This window comes from Calypte anna, chromosome W, assembly GCF_003957555.1.
Source record: "Calypte anna isolate BGI_N300 chromosome W, bCalAnn1_v1.p, whole genome shotgun sequence".
In the NCBI taxonomy this organism is placed as follows: Eukaryota; Metazoa; Chordata; class Aves; order Apodiformes; family Trochilidae; genus Calypte; species Calypte anna.
In genome coordinates, this window is record NC_044276.1 from 17081184 (window position 1) to 17105137 (window position 23954).

At 46.4% G+C, this 23954-nt stretch overlaps 1 pseudogene; it reads right to left on the reverse strand.

Annotated features, from left to right (window-relative positions):
• Window positions 1–16802: 16802 nt before the first annotated feature.
• Window positions 16803–17672, reverse strand: LOC115600111 (annotated as a pseudogene).
• Between the last annotated feature and the right edge of the window lie 6282 nt (window positions 17673–23954).

A 23954-nucleotide genomic window follows, 5' to 3' on the forward strand; every position in this document is an offset into this window, starting at 1 on the left:
GTCTCTGATTCACTTTATGTAGTAGGTATTGTTTTAAGAATGTATCATGCCATTTTGAAGGAAATTTCGAATAAGCATTTGTATTTCTTATTGCAGAAGTTATTAAGACTCTTAGCAGAAAGAGAACATCCTTATTTTATCACTCATATCCAGAGTCATTTTAGTGACCGAGGTTTGGCTATCGGTAATAACCGAGCTGACTATTTAGTTGCACCAGCGTGGACTGGTTCTTCTGTTGATGTTTTTTCACAAGCTCGACAATCTCATGCATTTTTTCATCAATCTGCTAAAGTGCTAGCGAAGCAATTTCATTTACCTCTGGGGGATGCCCAGGGAATTGTGAAATCTTGTCCTGATTGCCAAAAGGTTGATGTTGGTATTGGGATGGGAGTCAATCCTAAAGGTTTAAAATCCTTGGAACTGTGGCAAATGGATGTCACTCATGTACAACAGTTTGGACGCTTAAAATATGTGCATGTTGTTATAGATACTTTTTCTATGGCCGTTTGGGCCTCTGCTCAGACTGGTGAGGCAACGAAACATGTTATCAGACATCTATATGTATCCTTTGCGGTTCTTGGAGTACCTCAGTCTATTAAGACGGACAATGGCCCCTCTTATTCTTCTGCTCGTTTTCGACAGTTTTGTGGACAATGGGGTATTCGACATGTTACTGGTATTCCTCATAACCCTACAGGACAAGCAATAGTGGAACGTTGCCATTTGGTACTAAAGACACTCCTTGAAAGACAAAAACGGGGGGAGGAAGGGAGTCCTCCTCAGGACCGGTTAAGTAAGGCTGTGTATGTCATGAACTATTTACGCCTTACAGGAGATCGTACAGAACCTCCGATACTGATTCACCAAAAAGCTTTAGCAGACTTTGCTTCGGAACCTTCCCACAAAATTTTGGTGGAATTCAAGAATTCCATCACTGGACAATGGGAAGGGCCGGCAGAGGTGAAACTGACTGGTCGAGGTTATATGTGCTTACTTACAGGTACTGGAGTGCGTTGGGTACCGAGCAGATGGGTTCGACCATGGAAACAAACGCCTTTAAATGTGGATTCACAGTGATAATATTTCTGATACAAGTATTTGGTTTGGGAGATTGTACTGATTTATTTTATTTTAGGCTGATTCCACTAGATTTTAGAAGTAATAGTGTTTTGGTTTTTAGAGTTTTTGGTAGGTGTTGTTAAATTTTTCTCATATATTGGTAAAGAGTATGATAGATTAACGAGAATGTTTTTCAGAGGCCGAGAAATGCTGCGGAGAGAAAGAAATCCCCCCCCCTGTCCCCCCGTCCCCCCCCTGCCTCTTTCCCCCGCGGATGCTTTTCAACCCCCCTTCGTGTGCCTGGCGGTGCTGCCAGCAAGGCTGCTACAGCTGCAGGTGCTGCCTCTGTCCCCGCAGATACTGTAGCTGTGAGCCCTGCTGGGAGGGGGAGGAAAGGACACCACGTAACCTCGTTAAAAAAAAAAAAAAAAAAAAGAAAGAAAAGTTTTTCTAATGCCTTCTCAAAGGTATGAAGCAGAAGTGGGAAATATTTTTACATTGTTCTGGGCATCAAATGTCCAGGCCTGAATTTTGGTAAGCAGTAACTCGAGGGTTACCTGCTACTCATGAAGGATAGTGATATTTTCTTTTCTTTGAAAGGAGATTTTTGCTATCCTTGAAATAGAAATAATTTGGCTTCAATTAAGTTGCATCACTACTCTGCTTTTATGCAAACTCCAGATATTTTAAAACAACTTACTTTGGGCACATTGATTATAATTTGATCTATTATTTAAAAGACTTTAAAAGATGCTCAAAGCTGCAAAGCTGCACTGCAAAATACTGTGCAAGGGTGTGGTGTAATAGAAAGAAATTTCTTCAAGTTTAGTTTGAAACTATTAGAACACATGATTTGATAATAAAACTATTTTCATTACAAAAAAAAAAAAAAAAAAAAAGAGAGAGAGAGAGAAAAAAGGGAAGAGCATATACCCTCATGAGAAGAAAAAAGAGCGTGACCTCATGAGAGCACTAATGATTTATCAATAACATTTGTGATCAAACTGGTCAATGCAACAATTAGGCCTAGAATATAAGTGAAAATTTGAAATTTGAGTTTCTTGCTGTTTCATTTGTATCATACATAGCAAGAGGAAAAGCCTTTGGTAAGAATTGATAAAAATCATAAAATATACCAGTTAGCTTGTTGGCTTACAGATTTAATTAGGCAAGGCTTATCAGTTATATATGTTATTATTGCTTTCATATTACTAGTATGCTTTTGCATCAGTATATATGTTATTATTGCTTTTGCGTTATTGGTATGTTATTGCTTTTGCATTATTAGTATGCTGCATATGACTATATATCATTAGTGTGTTATCTTACGTAATGAAATAAGTCAGAATTGCTCAAAAAACAAAAAGGGGAATATGTTGGGGAAACAGTTCAGAAATATACAGGTTGTGAGCAATCCTGACTTACTTCAATTTAGGCTACATTGGGTTAATGGTTATTGAGGCCTAGTTAGAGGCTTTCTGAGAATGAGCTACTGGGAAAGAGATAACTTAATTGGCAACAGAGGAGGAAAATAATTATGTGGGAAGAAGGTTCCGTGAGAATGGTATGTGTGGTTGGAGTACAAGGCCACCTGCATGATAAGATGATGTAAACAAGGCTTCTCTATATAAAGTGAGTGCAAGTTGCTAATAAAGGATTTCATACAATCATATTGATGTGCACGTGGAATCCTTAAGCCTCCGCAGACTGTTTTCCCACATGACAGGGAGGAGGGAACTGGAGTGGACTCCAGAGTGCATCCACCTGTTTGATCAGGGACTCCCTCAGCTCCTCTCCCTTGACAGGCAGTAAGAGACAGCAGGTGCAATGCTTGGATTGAGATATTGTGGAAATTCAGGGAAGAGAAATGGTATAGCTCTTGTACACTTTATGATGCATCCTAAGACATTGGGAATAATTTAGGTGGGGATCCCCCACCCAGAATGAAATATAATAATTAAACATATTTTAATTCATGGTGGCCACCATTTTAGTTAGAAGATACAGAAAAATAATCTCAAAATGGGGAACTTCTGCATTTATAATTGTGCTACTATTGTGTAAGTTTTCCATTTTTATTCAGTTTTGTTATACTCTACTGTTGTGAAGTATATAACCAGTGCCTGAACTGAAGAAGCTGGAGTGAAGATGCTAAGCTTGTAGCCACCATATTCCTTATATTCAGGGGTCTCCTACAGCCTGAGATAATTTGTGACTCATGGAATCTTTCACTCCAAGAGCTCTTTGAAGACTGAAAAAGGGAGGGGAAGAAGAGAAGAGAGATAGGCAGAAGTAGAGCCCCAAAAATACCTCAGCTCCTCTGAGCAATGTTTCTGCATTTGAACAACTGCTAGGAACTTTCCTTTGGTGAGTGGTGGTACAATATTATTTATACCCAAAATGAGTGTCAGCAGCTTGCTAGAACATTCAGAAGGGATTTTTAATTTAAAAAGTATGAATAAAACAATGAAAATTCCAGGGGAAAAAATGCTGAGCATGTCTGGAAAGACAGAAAGGTAGCAAGCATCTATTCTAACTAACACTCCATAAACATACTGAAAATCCACTACAATATTAATGTCACTGAAAATAATCAAAAGGCTTCTGTCACTGCACACAATTCTATGACCTGTGCTGATCCTTCCTGTAGCATGACATGTGATGGCCATTGGTCCGAAGCAGAATCATGCCAAGCTACCACTGCTTTGTGTGAGCGAGCAGATCTATCCAGGAATAGTGTAGGAGCTCTCTCTGGTGGTACTGTCGATAAAATAGAAGAACGCTGTATTTTTAACTCTTGCAGGGACTGTAACAATTTGTGACTCAGCAAGATGAACTGTATCTCTCCAAGGTAACCTGCTAAGGCAATTTGAAAAGACAGTGACATTTGAATAGCTGTATCAAAACCCTGTTTCGTATAAGGGATATGTATTATATGTATATGTATGTATATGTATTATAGCAAGATCTAATGCAAAAATACCTCTAGCACATACTCACAGTTTTGCAATCACCTCAGACAATATTTCAAATCTAGACCATATTGTTGTGGTGGAATGATGTGAAAAAAATTACCACTCTAGCACCCAGAATTTTTTTCCCTCCTGTTGCCATAATATACCCAACGTCTGGAAAGTGTTGTTTATCACAAAACCTCTGAGAACTAATTTTGGATGATAACAATATGCATAAGACTGTTTAGTTTTAGTCATAACAGTTTCTAGAGCTCTGTGGGGATGGGTACATCAATGGGAGGAGAGCAACTGGCAGATCTGAGCTGCTTCATCCTGGCAAGGTGCTCTGTCCCATCCACATAAACTATTTGTAAAAGTCTGTCATGTACCTGAGAGGTGGGACACAGAAGAATATCCAAAGAACAAGCAGGTGGGTCATGCTGCTGGCTCAGGTGGGCCTTGAATGGCAACATAAAGGTGAATTATTTTATAGCTTGTTGCATCCACCAAATCCATCAAGGAATAGATGAAACACACAGATGGGGTCACGAGGGAGGGGTAGACTGAGCATGGATGTTATTGCACAGCTGATCCATGAATGTGAAACATCTGCTGCAATCAAGCAAGCTAATTTGATCTCTAGGTACTACACATTATAAATTGTTTAATCCTAAAAAGACCTCAACCACACCCAGGGCCATGTTGGTTCCTACTAGTGGGACTGCACATTTTGGCATTCCAAAGATAGAAGAAATTTTCAAAACTTCAACTGTTGTAATTAGCGACAGGGAGAATGAGAAAATGATGAATGATGTCCCTTCCATAAAGGAGAAAAAAGAAAAAATGTAATTTTAAATAATGTCCAAGAGAATGAACAGGAAGTATGTGGATGTCTCCTGCACTGGTTTCTCATACTAGAAATGGTGAGAACTGTAATTATTAACAGTCTGCAGGAGGTGGCACATGAAGTACGGAGGAGATGGTCATGCTGGCTGATGGTCCCAGGTGTCACAAAGCACAGCCCAGTGATGCCCTTAAGCAGGCTCCAGAGCTGAAAGACAGCACAAGTGTTGGGGAAACAGTTCAGAAATATACAGGTTGTGAGCAATCCTGACTTACTTCAATTTAGGCTACATTGGGTTAATGGTTATTGAGGCCTAGTTAGAGGCTTTCTGAGAATGAGCTAATGGGAAAGAGATAACTTAATCGGCAACAGAGGAGGAAAATAGTTATGTGGGAAGAAGGTCCCGTGAGAATGGTATGTGTGGTTGGAGTATAAGGCCACCTGCATGATAAGATGATGTAAACAAGGCTCCTCTATATAAAGTGAGTGCAAGTTGCTAATAAACGATTTTCCTGCAATCATATTGATGCGTACATGGAATCCTTAAGCCTCCGCAGATTGCTTTCCCACACACAAGGAGCAAGGAAGGGGTGATATCCCACAGCTCTAGGAAGAGCTCTGAGACCAGTGATCAGTGACTGTTAAACCCATACAGAGAATAATTAGAACTAATTTGTTTTAACACGCTCATATCAGATCTCTCATTATCTCAGCCCTTTGTGCCCCATGTTGGGCCCAAATAAAGACTGTTGTGGTTGAACCCCAGCCAGACACTGAGCACCACACAGCCACTTACTCAGCTTTCCCCCAGCAGTGGGGTGGAGGAATGTATTGAGACAAGAAAAGTTTAATGACTGATGTAAAATAGAATTACATATTGATATAAATAAAAAATACTAAATGTTAAATACCTCCCTTTTCTTATTCCCAGTCCTCTCACATATGCTGCTGCTCTCAGCCTCTGGCAGTCAAAGCTCACAAGCATTTCAGCACTCTGATTGCCTCCTTAGCCAACTCTGTCCTTGTGTTTGTGTCCATAGTTTCGGCCCTGGGAAGGCAGATCCTGAGAGACTCAATATAAAGTTTCCTCCTGCCAGCCTTGGTTGCCAAGGACTCTGATATGGTCAAGGACTCCTTGACAGAAGCCATGACTGCAGGAGGCAGAGGCCCTGTGCTGGTGGCTGTAATGCTGAGAAAACCCTTTGGTTTCTTGGATGCAGCAGAAAGGCCAAGCCTTGACCCCAGGCCCTGGGGACAAAGATTGTGTCCTTCACACAGGGCTCAGGGCTCTTCCTGTGGCAGTGGGGTGTGAGGGGGACCAAGGACAAGTGTAGGAAAGTTCTCTGAACCCTCCTGGCTTAATATTGCAGGGGCAAGGCACAAAGTCAAAATAAAATGGTTCCGGGTAGACGTTGGTGGTAAAGGCAACTCCCATGGCCAAGGTGACAAAGCCCTCAATCCTTTTGGGCCTTTAAGACCTGACAGAGCCCTTGGCCACCTCTTCTGCAGGCTGTCCTACACTGTTCATGCCTGCAGCTCCTTCTCTTCAGGCTGTTGTCACCCTTCCTTCTTTCCTACCTAGCTCTCACCCCAGCATTTCCAGACCTTCTCTGGTGTCTCTCTGCTCTCACTAGCTTTGCCTTAAAAACAAAAGCCTGGGCTGATCCAGAACACTTCTGGGTAAATCTCTAACACAAGGATACCCTTGAGGTACGACATCTTGTTCTTTCCCTCCAGTATGAACCTTCCAAGGTGACCTTTGTGAAGGTTTTGGACTACTAAGAGAAGTTCCATCATAAAGTCATGGAACCGTTTCGGAGTAAATGGATGTGACAGACCAAACTTGTACTTCTCATGATCACTCCAAAAGGACTGCCCATACCACCTTTGTGGAAACTTCCCTATGGTACAGTCTGGAGTTTTGCTAGGATGGGAAAAAACTCATAGACAGATTTTAGTGTGGGATCAGAAGCATCCATCCCAGACTCTGAGGCACCTCCCTGGAGGTGCTCCTGCAATTTCTGTGTGAGGCTATCATCAAACACCCTTGTACAGGCCTTGTGCAGGGTGTGTTATAAGGCATCCCTCCCTCCGTTCTGTTTGCAGAGAGGTGCCACTGTAAATCTCCAGTACAGTTTAATTCCCAGATCCCTGTGTTTCAACCCAGGAGTCTTCCTACATCTGTCCTGTGATGGGGGTCACCCTGGTCTTTCTGTTATTGTTCATATATTTATGAAAGCTTTTCTTGGTATCCTTAACCATGCAGATCAGATTAATTTCTAGCTTCTCTTTGGACTTCCTAATTCCCTCCCTTCATAGCCTTACAGCATTTTTGTAGTTTTCATGAGTGCCCTGCCCCTTCCTGCAGCCCTCGTACATTCTATTTTTTTCCTTGAGAGACAGCCAATGTTCCTTGTTCAGCCAGGCAGGTCTTCTGCGCGTGACTCACCTTACTGCTCTCGGGGATGGCCTGTTCCTGCACCTTCAAGACTTCCTTCTTAAAGAGCATCCATCTTTCCTGGATTCCTTTATCCTTCAGAACAGATTCCCAAGGAATTGTGGCCATCAGGCTGCTGAAGAGGATAAAGTTTTCCCTTCATAAGTCCAGCGTAGTAGTTTTACCTCCCAACTTCCTGGTAGGAATGTAGAACTCTATCAATCCATCGTCGTTCTGCCCGAGATGGCCTCCAACCTTCACATCTCCTACTGACTTGCAGAAAATGACTCTACAATTTGGAAAGTTATAGAAAGGGGTGTGTTTATTCAGCACTTGGTGCACAAGGGGATAATTCCTCCAAAATCTGTGGTCACCAATCTTGCAATGAAGCTTTTGTTATATACCCTATGTTTCACATATTCACTATATTTCTCAATACACCTATACATATGCATCACCTAAGCCTGCTTCGTATTACAATGACTCCCAAAAGGTCATTTTCATAATCTCCTCCCTCCTGCATTTTTGTAGTGTTGCCTGGCGGTGGTTGCGAGGGTCATGGGGATAAAGTAGAAATGAAGCAAAGGTCTTTCTCTGGGTAAAATTTTCACCTCGTCTTCTCTGGTCATGACAATTTCTTCAGTCATCAGCCAAGCCGACAACACTTTCTGTTTCTTATCTCAAGGTTTCTATAGTTATCACTTTAGCACATGTATTTCCCTTATAAGGTGATGACTACATAAGCAATTTCTTTGCTTCTGTTAAACAAGCATTCTGTGTTAGCTTCTCTCTGGTCAATATGACCCCTAGACAGTTACTAGGAGGCATTTTATATCAACTCTTATATCACATATAACCCATAATCAAGCAGCCAAGCTCTGCAATAAACATCCCTGCTTTAGAACCTTTCCTGGGCTGTAAAGTTTGTTTGCACACCTCACACCCTTCGATGAATTTCCAACCAATCCCCAAGCAGTGGTCAAACCCCGCAGCACACTCACTCCACTTTATGTCCTGTGTGTGACATCTTGTGGTATGGAATGACCCTGACTGGAATAACTGTCTTTAAACAGTCTTTATATAATGCTGTAATAATGTTTATATCTTCCTCCACATGGCTACCAAAAATATTTATCAGATTATCCTATTGTCAAGGTTTAACACTGGCCTGGCAATTATACGGAGTAACAGATGCTCTCTATTAATCTCTCTCTCCTCCCTGATAAAGAAAGAAGAGAGAATAAGGGAGAGAGACTGATGGGTTGGAAACTAAACTACACAACTTTAATGAAACAGTAATAATAAATAGGAAAAATTACTAAATATATACAAATATACAGGAAAATTGATATCACGTTCCTTCCCCCCTTTTCCCCCAATAACTCTCATGTCACCACCGAGGCTGCAGGGCAGCCCTGGGAAAGTCCAGGCTGGACTCCTGGAGTCAGCAGCAGTCGGGAACTGGAGGCTCTGAGTCTCAAACCCATGGCCTCAGCATTGCTCTGGGTTGTCTGTATAACTGCGTGCTAACCGGCTGCGCCACTCAAGCCTCACCCTAACTGTGATGAGCTCTAGTGGCGCAACAAAGGTAGTGCGGTGCTGAGAGAAGAAGCTAATCTCTCTGTAGGCATGCTCAGGAGTGAGCCAAGCCTGTGTATCAGGCCTTAACTTTAACTGGCCCCCTAATCCTGCTCATGCGCAGTTAGGGCCTGCCTTAATCAGGCACAGGTGGGCTTAACACAAGCTCATGCCCACTCCCTGGCAATTAGTGGCACCTGGTTGCCTCATTTCACTACAGGTTGGGAACTAAACTACACAACTTCAATGAAAAAGTAATGATAAATAGGAAACAATTATTAAAAATATACAAATATACAGGAAAACGGATACCAAGTTCCTCCCCCAAATAACTCTCACGTCACCACCTAACAACACCCACCAGAAGATTGAGAAATGAAATGCTGTTGCTAGTAAAATCTGGTGGAGTCAGCCCAAAATATGATGGAATTGTGTAATTTCCCAAATTAAAACTGGGAGTGTAATTATCAACCAAGATTTTTATCTCTGTATGAAACACTACTGCACCATGCACCGTGATATAAATCAATATTGAGGACGATATTGCAACAATGGTTCTTAAGCAGCTCTTACGTAAGAAAACCCACATAGTAACACTCATTCCAGCTGCAAAGACAGATCGCATACCCTAAGTACCAAAGGTACGGCATGATTGGTTTAATCTCCAGCCCTGTGAAATTTCCAAAGAACAAGGTCTGATTCCAGTTCAGCAAAGCCATTCTTCCACTGGAGTTGGAATTCAAACTATTCAGGCAAATTAGTCAAAATTTAAACTGCACTCAAGCCAATTATCTTAGGCCCCACGTTGGGCGACAATAAATCTGTCATGGTTTGACACTGGCCCGGCAATTTAACTGAGTGACAGATGCTCTCTATTAATCTCTCTCTCCTCCCTGATAAAGAAAGGAGAGAGAATAAGGGAGAGAGACTTATGGGTTGGAAACTAAACTACACAACTTTAATGAAACAGTAATGATACATAGGAAAAATTACCAAATATATACAATTATACAAATATGCAGGAAAATTAATACCATGTTCTTTCCCCCCTTTTCCCCCAATAACTCTCACATCACCACCGAGGCTGCAGGGCAGCCCTGGGAAAGTCCAGGCTGGACTCCTGGAGTCAGCAGCAGTTGGGAACTGGAGGCAGGAACACACAGATATGGGCTGGCATGGATAAGGACCACAGGCAGGCGAACGGACGGAATCCTTCCAGGACGTTGGGGGAAGGAAGGGAAGCAGGAAAGGCAGGAAGGGCAGGCAGCCAGAAGCTGGAAGCACGGCTTTGCCCTCGTGATGCCTCAAATTTATACCGAGTATGACGTATATGGCATGGAATACTCTGTTTGGTCAATTCTGGCATCTATCTTGTCCATTCCTCCCCAAAGGAGGGCTGCAGGTGGGACCTCTTTATTCCTTCTTGAGGATAAAATGTTCCTCAGAGCTGAGCAGTGTCCTTGGCTCTGCATACCAGTCTCTAGCAGTAACTATAAACATTGAGTGTTATCAGTCCTAGAAGCAGACACTGTCACAGAAGCTTGCTGTTAATTTCAGCAAGTGCAACTACTTAAAAGAGACTTAGCTAAAAGCAAAAGACAGAAAATCACCTTTATCCTGGCCCAAACAAGGACACACCTTTGTCCTGGCCCAAACCATGACAACAAAGTAATGCAAAAGTAATAGATAAAGCTAAAATTGGTCAGGTTGGAAAGGGAAAATATGCAGGACAACAATGGCAAATTGATTTCACGGAATTCCCAAGAAAAGGGGGTTTTTGATACTTACTGATCCTAACGGATACTTTTTCAGGATGACCAGAATCATTTCCATGCTGAACTAACAAAGCTTGAGAGGTAACCAAGGTGCTGTTACAAGGAATAATACCAAGATTTGGCGTCTCTGCAGTAATATCATCAGACAGGGGACCACATTTTACTGAAAAAATTGTTCAACAAATCAGCAAAGTCCTGGGAACTGATTTGCAACTCCATACTCCATATAATCCCCAATAAAGCAGCCAAGTGGAGAAGATCAGTCTTCTAATCAAATTGCAAATTGTAAAATTAGGCCAGGAAGCCAACCTGTCCTGGTCCCAATCGTTATCCGTGGCACTCTTGAGAATAAGAACCAAACCCAGGTCTTAGAAAGGGCTAAGTCCATTTGAAATAATGGACACACCTCACACCCTTCGATGAATTTCCAACCAATCCCCAAGCAGTGGTCAAACCCCGCAGCACACTCGCTCCACTTTATGTCCTGAGTGTGACATCTTATGTTATGGAATGACCCTGACTGGAATAACTGTCTTTCAGCAGTCCTTAGGGAATTCTTTAATAATGTTTGTGTTTTCCTGCATGCAGCTACCAAAAATATTTCTCATAAGATTTTCACATGTAGAAACATAACCACATTGGAGGCAACTTGTGCCCAGCAGATGCTTGCAGAGTGTATTTTATTGTGTAGGAAACGTTCTCTATTTGACATTTCTCTACTTGCAAAGAGTGCTGGACCTCAAAGGTTTTTCCTTGCTTTTTAGGCGTCTTGAAGAGTCACTCTGCACCAATAATAGTAGAATTTATATTTCTTAACTGAAAACCAGTAAAATAGAACTTTTCAATAATTTTTATTTGATGCTCTTTGTAGTCTTCCTTCACACTGGAACCTCTCCAATTAGCTGTACAAATATTGAACACCAAAAACACCACAGGGTAACACATAGCTGCTCAGTACTGTAATGGGCCCCCTGGTGCCAGAGGGGCTGAGTCCATGATCCTCAGGTACTGACAGGAGACTGAAAAAAAACCAAACATCTTTATAAGTTAAAGCCAAAACAAAAATCCAAATTATCTTGAAGTATTGATTGGCCCCATGGGGTCCCATTACTGACAAAGCCTCCGGAGAGACTTGTTAGAGAAGGTCACTGGAGGCCATGATTGCAGGGAGACAAAGGTTCTGTAAAGGTGGCTCTGAAGCCACTGATATATACTTATCTAATTATTTATCTATTTATTTATTTATATTATGGATCAGTCAGGCCAAACTCTGAAACCCAGGCAATGGGAAATCAGAGGCCATCCCTCACTTGTGGGTAAGGAGTCTTCCTAGGGGCAGAGGGGTGTGAAGAAGAGCAATAAAAACTTTAGGAAAAATGCACAACACCTCCCAACTACCCCAGGAAGGGGCGAGGAGCAAACCAAGTGCAGACCCTCAACATAAACTTCTGCCTGGTGGTGGTGATACAGTGACCATTTCTGAAGTCACTTTTCCAGACACAGACTGTCCAGACAAAGACCATTCCCATTCCTCTCCAATTGTCCCCTTCTCCTACTCTTTGTTCATCCAGATGCCTCTCCCCTGGGTGCTGCTTTGAGCAGCAGGTTGTTCAAAGCTCACCTGTCTTTCAGCAGCCTGGTTGTCTCTTTAGCCACCTCTGTCATGATGATCACATCTCTCTTTTCCCATCTGTCTCTCTAAACCATTTCTCCTCAGATTCTTCTTCACTTTCTCCGTTTGACTTTTCTTGGCTGGCACAAAGGAAAACTCCTGCTGTGCCCGTGTGCAGTCAGTTCTCTAAGGAGAGCAGGTGGGAGGTGGTGCAGTAGAGCTGTAACCTCCAGCTACAGAGAGGAGAGAAGTCTGATGCAAGGACCAAGGATGGAAGTCCCAGGTGGGACATGAAAGGTGGGGCTGGGAAGGTGAGTAGTAGTGACCCACATAGTGTCAGACCTCAGGGAACTTCTATCAGAAAAAAGCAGTTTTCATTAATCACAGTATGAAATGTTCCTCCTTAACTACGGTGGGAAAACCTCTCCAATTAGCTGTACAAGTCTTGAAAATGTGAACAATATCCCATGGAGAGCCATGGCCCTTTAGTGCTCTCTTATTTTCAATGAGCCTCAGGGTGTGTTTGGTGCTGAGTCCATGTTCCTCAGATGCTGAGAGATGAATGAACAAAGTGCTCCAGAAGTCAGAATGGAACCTAAAAATACCTTGAAGAATTGATTGGCCCCACTGAGGGCCATTGCTTCCAGAGCCTCCCCAGGGCCTTTTTAAAGCAGATCACTGGAGGCCATGATTGCAGGGAGGAAAAGGCTCTGTAAAGGTGACTTTAATTTACTATTTTTTTATAGTAGTGAGGCCACTCTCAACACCAGGCCATGAGAAGGCAGAGCTCATTACTGACGTGTGGGTCAGGACTCTTCCTGGGGACAGTGGGGTGTGAAGAACAATAATGTCAGAAAATGTACACCACCTCCCGGCTACCCCAAGATGGGATGAGGAGTAAACCAAGGTCAAAGCCTCAAGAAAGAGTTTTTCCTGGTGGTGGTGATACAGAGACCATTTCTAAAGTCACCTTTCCAGACACAGACTGTCCAGACAAAGGAACAAGATGGAGAGGTGGGCCCCTGCAAACTTCATGAGGTTCAACAAGGACAAGTACAAGGTCCTGCACCTTGACTGAGGCAAGCCCCAGGACAAATAGAGGTTGGGCAGAGCATGGATTGAGAGCAGCCCTGAGGAGGAGGAGGACTTGGGTGTGCTGGTTGATGAGAAGCTCAGCATCAGCTGGCAAGGTGTGCTGGCAGCCCAGGAGGCCAATCATGTCCTAAGCTACACAAAAAGCAGCGTGGCCAGTAGGTCAGGGGTGGAGATTCTGCTCCTCTGCTCCACTCTGGTGAGACCCCACTGCAGCGCTGGGTCCATTTCTGGAGCCCCAAGCACAAAAAGGACCTGGAGCTGTTAGAACAAGTCCAGAGGAGGTCACAAAGAAAATCAGAGGGCTGACAATCAGGAGGTCTTTAGGACAACCTCCTGGTCCCACCAGGGTTGGTTTGGGGTAAGGGAAGGTTTATCAGGATTTATTAATTTGGGGTTTGAAAAGCTGCAGAGAGTTGGAGATGACAATATGCTCTTTGAGTGTCTTGATGATGAGTAAGTTTTTAAGATTTTCCTCCATTGATTCAGCTGATGCTCATTGGTCCTCACCCTCCCATCATGCACACCCAGGAAGGACCTGCCTCCATTTCTTGCTGATACCCAATGAGTTATGATAGAATCAGAATATGCCGAGATGGAAGGGACTCATCAGGATGATCAAGTCATACTCTGCCCTGTGTAGGGTACCCCCGGGATCACACCATGAGCCTGAGAGCATCATTCTAACACTTCTTGGACTTAGGAAGAATTGGTGCTGTGACCACTTCCCCATCAAAGTGGTCATTGTTATGAAGAAATGAAGTTGTTCTATTGCTCAACTGCCCTCTGGGTGAAAAACCTTTCCCTTCTGTGTAACCTAAAGCTCCACTGATTAAACTTCCTATCATTTCCCCAAGTCCTCGCATTGGTCACAGGAGTGAAGAAATCAGAACCAGCCCCATCTCTTCCCCTTGTGAGCATCCATAGACTGCAATAGGGTCTCCCCTCAGCCTTCTTTTCTCCCAAATGAACAATCCAGGTGACCTCAGCTGCTCCTCATAAGTCATCCTTTCCAGACCCTTCACCATCCTTGTTGCTCTCCTTTGGACACTCTCCAACACCTTGATGCCTTTTCTTTCAAAACTGCACACGGTACTCACAGTGAGGCCGTACCAGTGCAGAGTAGAGCAGGACAGTCACCTCCCTGGACTGGCTGGTGACACTGTGCTTAACGAACCCCAGGACACAGTTGGCCCTCCTGGCTGCCAGGACACACTGCTGGCACAATTCCAGTTTGCCATCAACCAGGAGCCCAAGGTCCCTCTCTGCTCTCCAGCCACTCGTTCCCCAGTCTGTACTTGCCACCAGGGTTGCCCCATCCCAGGTGCAGAATTCAGCACTTGCCCTTGTGGTTGATGATTCAGCACTTGCTGAACTTGTGGTTCAGCACTTGTCCTTCCTGTGGCTGCTGGTTGCCCATCTCTCTAACCTGCCGAGGTTTCTCATCCACAAACTTGCTTCAGATTCCTTCCAGTCTCGCACCCAAGTCATTGATGAAGATGTTGAAGAGGACTGGGCCAAGGATGGAGCCCTGCAGGACCCCACTAGTGACCGGTCACCAGCCTGATTTGACCCCATTCACTGTCACTCTTTGTGCTCCACCTGTGAGCCAGTTGCTCACCCATCACATAGCACGGTTGTCCAGCTGTATGATGGACATTTTATCCAGGAGGTTGCTATGAGAGACAGTACCAAAAGCCTTCCTGAAGTCCAGAAATATTACATCCACTGACTTCCCTTGATCAGCTAGGTGGGTTACCCTGTCATAAAAGATTTGACTCAGTTTGATTCCCAAGTAGTTCTCTGCAGGGCTGCTCTCAATCATTCATCTCCCAATCTTTACTGACAGTGGGGATTTCCTCCTCCCAGGTGCAGGACCTTGGACTTGGCCTTGTTGAACTTCATGAGGTTTGCACAGGCCTCAAACCTCAAGCTCAAACCTGTCCAGGTCCCTCTGGTTATCATCCCTACCCTCAAGCGAATCAACTGTTCCCCTTAGCTTGGTGTCATCTGCAAACTTTGCTGAGGGATCACTTGATCCCACCGTCCCTGTCACTGATGAAGGTATTAATTAGTACTGAGGACATCCACTACTATTTAGAAGGTACCTTTAAGTCCAGATGGGACACCCTTCATTATTGGTTTCCCTTGGACACTGATCCATTGATCATAACTGTCTGCATGAGGTCATACAGCCATTTCCTTGTCCATCCAGCTGTCCATCCATCAAACACATCCCCCTCTAATTCAGCAATGAGAATGATTTAGAGGATCATATCAAGCCTTGGTAGATGATGTCTGCAGCTTATGCTTTGTTCACTGCTGCAATTACTCCAAGGTAGAAGGTCAGGAGGTTTGTGAGGCCAAGCTGGCCCTTTGTGAAGCTGTGTTCCTTTCCTCAGATCACCACTCTCTTTCCTAAATCACCAGGAAAAGGTGATTTTAATATGGAGGGTGTAACTTAATAGGATCTAATGTCAAGGATTTGTCGGCTAATATGTGAAAGGGACGTGTAGGGGTTAAAACTGGAGTAGCTGAGATGGAGATCTGAGGCAATGATTTGTAGAGGGACAGTGGAAATGGAGCCAGGATCAGGTTCGAGTGATTTGTTCAGGAATCAGGGAACACAATGAGGAGGTCCCTCCCATTGAGTCACGAAAACCAGTGTGCAACCCCTTCCTTTCTAAATTCCTCAGAGTGTGACTGGACCCAAATGTAACACCAGAGGAAGTCTCAGAAGGAGGAAATGAGGTAAAGAAATCACTTCTGAGTCCTTTATTTTTTTAAAAAAAGGACATAGATATTATTTCAAAAACCTTTCAAGAAGGTTCTGGTAAAACGTGGAAATGAAGGTACAGAATTGGAAATTTAGCAATGGGATTCCTTGTGCACAAGGAAGCATAAAGAGAACAGAATTAGTAATCAACATCAAAAACTTCCAGAAGGCTGTCTGGGACTGTAATGAGACACATTATGACTTATATAAGTGATATAAATAAGAAATTGGGAATTTTATTACTTATGAATCAATCCTGTCATCAGTTTACACAAAGCACACTTGAGCTCCTGGTTCCTCAAGCTGTAGATGAGGGGGTTCACTGATGCGAGAGGTGGCAACCTTAGGGGTTCGGCGCGGAAGTCAAAGATGAGTCCTCACAGAGGTATAGTCGATGCTTCCAGAAAAAAAAGGGCTTTTATTACGTACGAAAAACGCTTATATACTGTTACAGTGGTCACGCCCCCCTCCATCGCACTCCAAAACTTCCTGCTACAGGTCACCCAGTGCTGTTCACACAAAGCAAAAGCAAATCCTACTGGTGCAGGGGTAGAAGCCATTTGTTTTTCACTTTGTGCCTTCTCCTAATCTAACGTCCAGGACAGGGTGTCCTTGTAATTCTGAACAGTCAAAACACGGGGTTGTGCATACAGCAGCGCCGCACGCCCCCGCCTTTCAGACCATCCCCATACAGTTCACTGCTGGAGGAACCATCCAGTACAGAAATGACACCACCAGGTCTAAGGATGGGGAGGAGATGGAGGGGGTCTAAAGGTAGGCAAAGATGCCAGTGCTGAGGAACAGGGAGACCACGGTCAGGTGAGGGAGGCACGTGGAAAAGGCATTGTGCCTTCCCTGCTTAGAGAGGATCCTCAGCACAGCCCTGAAGATCTCCACAGAGGACACCACTATTAAGACAAAACACCCAGATGATAAAGAGGCGCTGACCACAAGAAGCCCAAGTTCCCTGAGGTAGGAGTGTGAGCAGAAGAGCTTGAGCATCTGGGGGATTTCACAGAAGAACTGGTCCAAGGCATTGCCATGGCAGAGGGGCAGGGAAAATGTATTGGCTGTGTGCAGAAGAGCAGTGAGAAACCCAGTGCCCCAGGCAGCTGCTGCCATGCGGACACAAGCTCTGCTGCCCAGGAGGGTCCCGTAGTGCAGGGGTTTGCAGATGGCCACGTAGCGGTCGTAGGACATGATAGTCAGGAGATAAAACTCTGCTGAAAGAAGGAAGACAAAGAAAAACAGCTATGCAGCACATCCTATGTACAAGATATCCCTGTTGTCCCAGAGGGAATTGGCCATGGCTTTGGGCAGAGTGGTGGAGATGGATCCCAGGTCAAGGAGGGAGAGGTTGAGGAGGAAGAAGTACATGGGGGCGTGGAGGTGGTGGTCACAGGCGATGGTGGTGATGATGAGGCCGTTGCCCAGGAGGGCAGCCAGGTAGATGCCCAGGAAGAGCCAGAAGTGCAAGAGCTGCAGCTCCCGCCTGTCTGCAAATGCCAGGAGGAGGAACTGGCTGATGGAGCTGCTGTTGGGCATCTGCTGCTTTTAAAAGTCATGGAGAGCTCTTTGAGGAGGAAATACAATAATTCAGGACACAATTCTCCAAAAAACGAGACCCATTTCCCATACACCGCCTGCATCCTTCACACATGCAGTTTTCTAGTAGTTCTTCCTTGAAGCCCATGGCTGCAATCCTGGTTGTTGCAGTTTGTGTCAGAAGGAGCAGGGACTCTGTTCACTGGCTGCCAAGGAGTTGTCTCAGCTGTGCAAAAGGGGCTTCATGTTTGGAAGAAAACAGACATGTGAGCAATCCTGACTATTTAGCTTTAGCCAGAGTGAGCTAAGGGCCTTGAGGCCCAGCTGCAAGGTTACTGAGAGATGAGCTATGGGAAAAAGATAGGGGAGCTGGCAGCAAAAAAGAAGAATAACAGGATAATGATTTAGCCAGCAGAAGTTCTGTGAGAACAGGATTTGTGGCCAAGATATAGCCACCTGCAAGATATCGTTATATAAACAAGGGCTCTATATAAAGCGAGTGTGAATTGTTAATAGACAACTTCACTTTAACCATATTGGTGACTATGTGTTGTCCTTAAGCCTCTGCGGATTTTCTACAGACATTTTTCATATGAGATTGTTGGTGATGGCAAAGGCACTGAAGCTTCTGTCCTCCCTGTGTAAAGGAACCCTCACAACAGAAGAAAGTTTAAGAGGTTTCTTTTTGTGTTTTGTTTTGGTTTTTTTTTTAGAGCTCCCCCCATCTCCTCTGAGGAGTGTTCTTGGGTTTCAGAAACCCTCAGCATTTCTGCAGCACTCAGGAAGAACAGAGTGAGCAAAGAGAATTGCCTGCAGATGCATGCAGAGAAGGGGCAGCTGGGCTGTGTCTCTGTCTCTCCCTGCTGAGAGCAGAGGGACCCAGCTAAGAGCACTCAGTGTCTCAAGGACACAGCACCCCATTTCCAGCCCAGGACACACGAGGGTCATTCTGCCCCCTGGAAGGCAGCTCACAGCTTGGATAGACACCCCAAGGAGACAGCCCATGGATGGAATGAAGGCATCTGATGAAGGGAGGTCAGCTCCCTGCCCAGTCGCACTCAGACTGCACTGCCCAGAGCTTCCCAGGGCAGAGCACAGCTGGACACCTCCTTGCCTGAAACCATCTGCATGGGAGGAGCCACAAGAGCTGTGCCTGCAGCTGAAACTCCCACTCCCAGCCTGACATCAAAAGCAAGAGCAGCTGAGGGGGGCATGGAGAGAGGCAGAGGGGTTCTCAGGAAAGCCTTTCCCTCACCCAGCCCTGCACAACCCCTCCCAGATGTTGATAGTGCCTGGCAGGCACCTCCAGCCCCTGGGCAGGGGGAGGTGGGCACAGCGCAGCACAGATGCACTTCACCTCTTGTGTGAGCAGATGGAGGAGGAGGTGCCCAACACCCGAGACCCCACGGGCTGGCTGAGGGCTGCGCTGTCACACAGACCTGAATAAACCTGGGAAGGTGATGCTGGATGTATCTGTAGGGTAAAGGAAACTGAAAGCACTGGACTGGGTTCCTAGCACACAGCGGGGTGATGTTGTAGGGACTCACAGCCCCTGATCTCATCTCCCCAGATGAGGTTCTGTCCCACCCTGCCAAGACAGAGAAAAGTTTGGACTGATGAAAGCAAAGCTTCCCAAAAGGAATGTATGCCCTAACTGTGATTACAAAAATCCTCTCACAAAAATTCTGGTATGACCTGTATCCAAAAGCCGTGTTGTCCAACAGAACCCTCTCAAAACCAGAATTCATCCCTCTCTCAAGAGCACCAGGACCCTGCCCTGTGCTCCCTGTCTCCTGCCAGCCACAGCTTCTGCCAGCACCAGGGAGCTCCCTGGGCAGGCTGAGAGCTGCCCCTGGCAGGCAGGCAGGCAGGCAGGCAGCAGAGTCCCTGCCCCAGCACACAGCCCCTGGGCTGCAGGACCCTGCTCTGAAGGACAGCCCTGGGCACCCATGCCTGCACACACACCCTCACTCCTCTTCACAATTCCCCTTACACCTCCAGCCCTTTCCCCCCTTACAGTTCCCATCAGCTGTGGCTCTGCAGCTTTAGGAGATGCCTCCAGGAACTGCACCAGCTTCACTGCCCTGCACCAGACACTCACCATGTCAGCAGCTGGGAAGGTTCTCCTCCACTGAGCTCATCCCCTCCATCTTCCCCCCCTTGAAGCTCTCTCTGCCTCTCTCTACCCTGGCAGTGCCCTCAGCCCTGCTGCACTCTGCAGAGGAGCTGCTCCTGCCCAGAGCTGTCTCTGCAGCACTGCCCACTTGCCAGCAGCTCCCTCCACCCCAGGAGCCCAGCTCACAGCTGTCAGGAGCCCTCTGGGGGTTGATGCTGAGCCCATGACAATTGCTCAAGAGGCAAGGAGAGGAAGCTGCAGAAGCTTCTTTCTCAACAAGAAAGTCCAAGGCAGAGTCCAAGTCCAAAGTTTCTTGCCATGTTCCTGGGTCCCCCTGAGGGACAGCCCTGAGAAAGCGTCCCCCCCAGGGCGTGGGGGGAGCAGGAACCAGGAGGCAGTGATGGCAGGTGGGGAAAAGGAAGGTGCAGGTGGCTCTGGTGCTGAGGAAGCCTGGCTGTGTGTCAGGACTGCAAAGGGCCCTGAGCCCTGAGCCCATTCCCCAAACGTGCCAGCCCTGAGCTCCAGACCCTTGCAAGGGAGATCCTGTCCCTCCCTCAGCCCTCAGGGCTCTCCTGGCACCACTGGGATGTGGAGATGGGCAATGCCAAGGGCAGGACTATGGCACAGCACCTCCCAGCCTCCTGCACATGGACTACGAGGCCCTGATCCCCTTGTCATCACTGATGTCCCCTCCCTCCTTTCCAGCACAGACAGTTCCCCTCTAGAGACACAACCTCTGCTTCTCCCACTTTCACACTGGACACCCAGGTAGTGCCAGGGGGAATCTCCTTTCCCTCCTCTTCCCATGCAAGCCACGGGTGACACTGGAGGTGCCAGGGGTAGTCCCAGACATGTGTGGGTCCCCAGCTCCAGCCCCTCAATGTCCTTCTTCTTTTGAGGGGCCCAGGACTGACCCCAGATTCGAGGTGCAGCCTCACCAGCGATGAGTACAAGGGAACAATCACCTCCCTGCTCCTGCTGCCCACACTATTTCTGATGTAGCCCAGGTGTCATCTGCAAAGTGCCTGAGGGTCGCTCACTCCCTTGTCCAGATCATTGATAAAGAGATTGAAGCAGAGCAGTCCCAGCACCCTGGGGAACACCACTGGTGAGCAGCTACCAGCTGGACTGATCTCCAGTCACCACAACTCTTTGGGCCCAGACATCAGCCAGGGTTTGACCCACTGAAGAGGCCATTGCTCTAGGCCAGATGTAGCCAGTTTCTCCAGAAGGATTTTGTGGGCAATGCTGCTGAAATCTTTACTAAAGTCAAGGTCATCAACATCCTCCGCCTTTCCCTCATTCAATCAATGGTCACCTTGTCATAGAAGGAGATCAGGTTGGTCAAGCAGTCCCTGCCTTTCATAAACCCATGCTGTCTTTCCCCCATCTCCTGGCTGTCCTGCACATGCTGTGTAATGGCACTCACACTATCTGCTCCATCCCCTTCCCTGGCACTGGTAAAGCGGACAGGACTGTGTCTCCCTGGATCCTTTTTTTGGCCCTTCTTGTAGGTGGGGATGACAGCTGTCAATCTCCAGTCTACTAACACCTCCCCAGTCAGCCAGGACTGCTGATAAATGATGACAAGAGGCTTGGTGAGCACTTCTGCCAGCTCCCTCAGTACCTTTGTGTGGGTCTCATCTGGCCCCATAGACTTGTGTGTCTCTGGGTGGTGCAGGAGGTCACTGACCATCTCCCCTAGGATCATGGGGGCTCCATTCTGCTCCCTGTCTCTGTCTGCCAGCTCAGGGGACTGGGTACCCAGGAACAACTGGTCCTACTGCTGAAGGCTACAACCAAGAAGGCATTGAGTAGCCCAGCCTTCTCCTAACCCTTGGTCACTGTCCTCCTGGCATACAAAAAAGGATGAAGATTCTCCTTCACCCTTCTTTTTGTTGCTAATGTGTTCAGAGAAACATTGATTATGTTCTTCAATGGCAGCAGACAGATTAATTTCACACTGTGTTTGGCCATTGTAATTTTTTCCCTCTGTAGCCTCCTGACATCTTTGTAGTCTTCCAGAGTGCCCTGCTCCTTTTTCCAAAGGCTAAAAACTCACCTTTTTTTTGATGAGTTTTAACCAGATCTCTATTCAGCCAGGCTGGGCATCTTTCCCCATGAGCTCATCTTACAGCACATGGGGCCATCTGATCCTTCACCTTTAAGAGTTTCTTCTTGAGCACTGTCCAGACTTCCTGAAATCCTTTGCCCTTCAGGACTGCCTCCCAAGGGATTCTCTCAACCAGAAAGAGGCCAATATTTGCCTGTCGCTCCTCCAAGGTGACAGTTCTGCTGACCCTCCTGCTTACTTCTCCAGGGATCAGTTTTTTGACCAAGGCTGGATTTACAGGAGACCAGGCTTCCTAACAGGGGATGGGAAGACCTTATCCCACGGAGGTAAAAGGGTTTTAGGACAGGAGATAGCAGGGGTAATTAGCAGAGCTTTAACCTAGGTATGTAGGGGACCAGGGGTGAATGTGGGGTCACTGGAGAGGAGCCTGAATGTGACATACCAGCACTTGTGGGAGAACAGTGTTCAAGCAAGGGCTCACAGTCCAGTGTCTTGGTGAAGGAGGAGAATGGCAGTGCATATTGCTGGGGGAACACAAGAGTTGGTGTGAGGTTGGGGGCTGTGGAAATATTGGAGTATAATCAGGAGGTGATTAGGGCTTCTTCCAGACAAAAGGAGGCCCAGCTGAGGTGCATCTACACCAATGCACACAGCATGGGCAACAAAGAGGACGAGCTGGAAGCCATTGCACAGCAGGACAGCTGTGATGTAGTTGTCATCACAGAAACGTGGAGGGATGACTGTCACAGCTGGAACACTGCAATGAATGCATATAAGCTCTTCAGAAGGAATAGGCATGGAAGGAGAGGTGGGGGTGTGGCTCTGTATGTTAGGGAATGTTTTGATTTCATAGAGCTTGATTCCAGGGATGACAAAGTTGAGTGTTTATTGGTAAGGAAGAAGGGGAAGTCAAGTAAGGGAGATCTTGTATTTGGAGTCTGTTACACACCCCCCAACCAGGACAAAGAGGCAGATGACCCCCCCATCACCTGATAGATGTAGGAGGGAACATGATACCAAAAGATGAGGAAATGACTGAAGGTCTTAATAACTTCTTTGCCTCAGTCTTTAGTAGCAGGGACAGTTATATTCAGGAAATTCAACTCCCTAGGCTAGGGGACAGGGACCAGGAACAGAGAGATCTCCCCATAATCCAGCAGGAGATGGTCAGTGTCCTGCTGCACCATGAGGATGTGCATAAATCTGTGTGACTGGACGGGATGCACCCAAGAGTGCTGAAAGAGCTGGTGGCAGTGCTTGCCAAGCCCCTTTCCATCACTGATCAGCAGTCCTGGATCACTGGAGAGACATCAGAAGACTGGAAATCTGATGATGCAATCCCCATATATAAGAAGGGACAGAAGGATGATCGGGGAAGCTACAGACCTGTCAGTTTGACCTCAGTCCCAGGGAGGTTGATGGAGCAGATCATCCTGGTTGGATGGCCATGCCAAAAGAGTTGTGGTCAATGGAGTTAAATCCAGATGGTGGGGGGTCATGAGTGGTGTCCCTCAGGGCTCAGTGCTGGGGCTGCTCCTGTTGAACATCTTTATCAAGGACCTAGATGAGGGGATAGAGTGCACCCTTAGTAAATCTGCAGGTGACGCTAAGCTGGGTGGAAGTGTTGATCTGCCTGAGAGTAGGGAGACTCTGCAGAGGGATTTGTATAGGCTTGATGGGTGGGCCAAGGCCAAATGCATAAGTTTCACTTAGGCCAAATGTCAGGTCCTGCACTTGGGCCACACCAACCCCCAGCAGCACTACAGGCTTGGGGAGGAGTGGCTGGAGAGCTGCCCAGCAGAGAGGGACCTGAGAGTGCTGATTGACAGACAGCTGAACATGAGCCAGCAGTGTGCCCAGGTAGCCAAGAAGACCACCACCATCCTGGCCTGATTCAGGAAAAGTGTCACCAGCAGGGCCAGGGAGGTGATCTTACCCTTGTCCTAAACCTTGGTGAGACTCTACCTCGAGGACTGTGTGAAGTTTTTGGCACCAAAGGATAGGAAGGACATGGAGGTGCTGGAGGGGGTGCAGAGAAGGGCAACCAAGCTGATTAGGGGTCTGGAGAACAAGACTTATGAGGAGAGGCTGA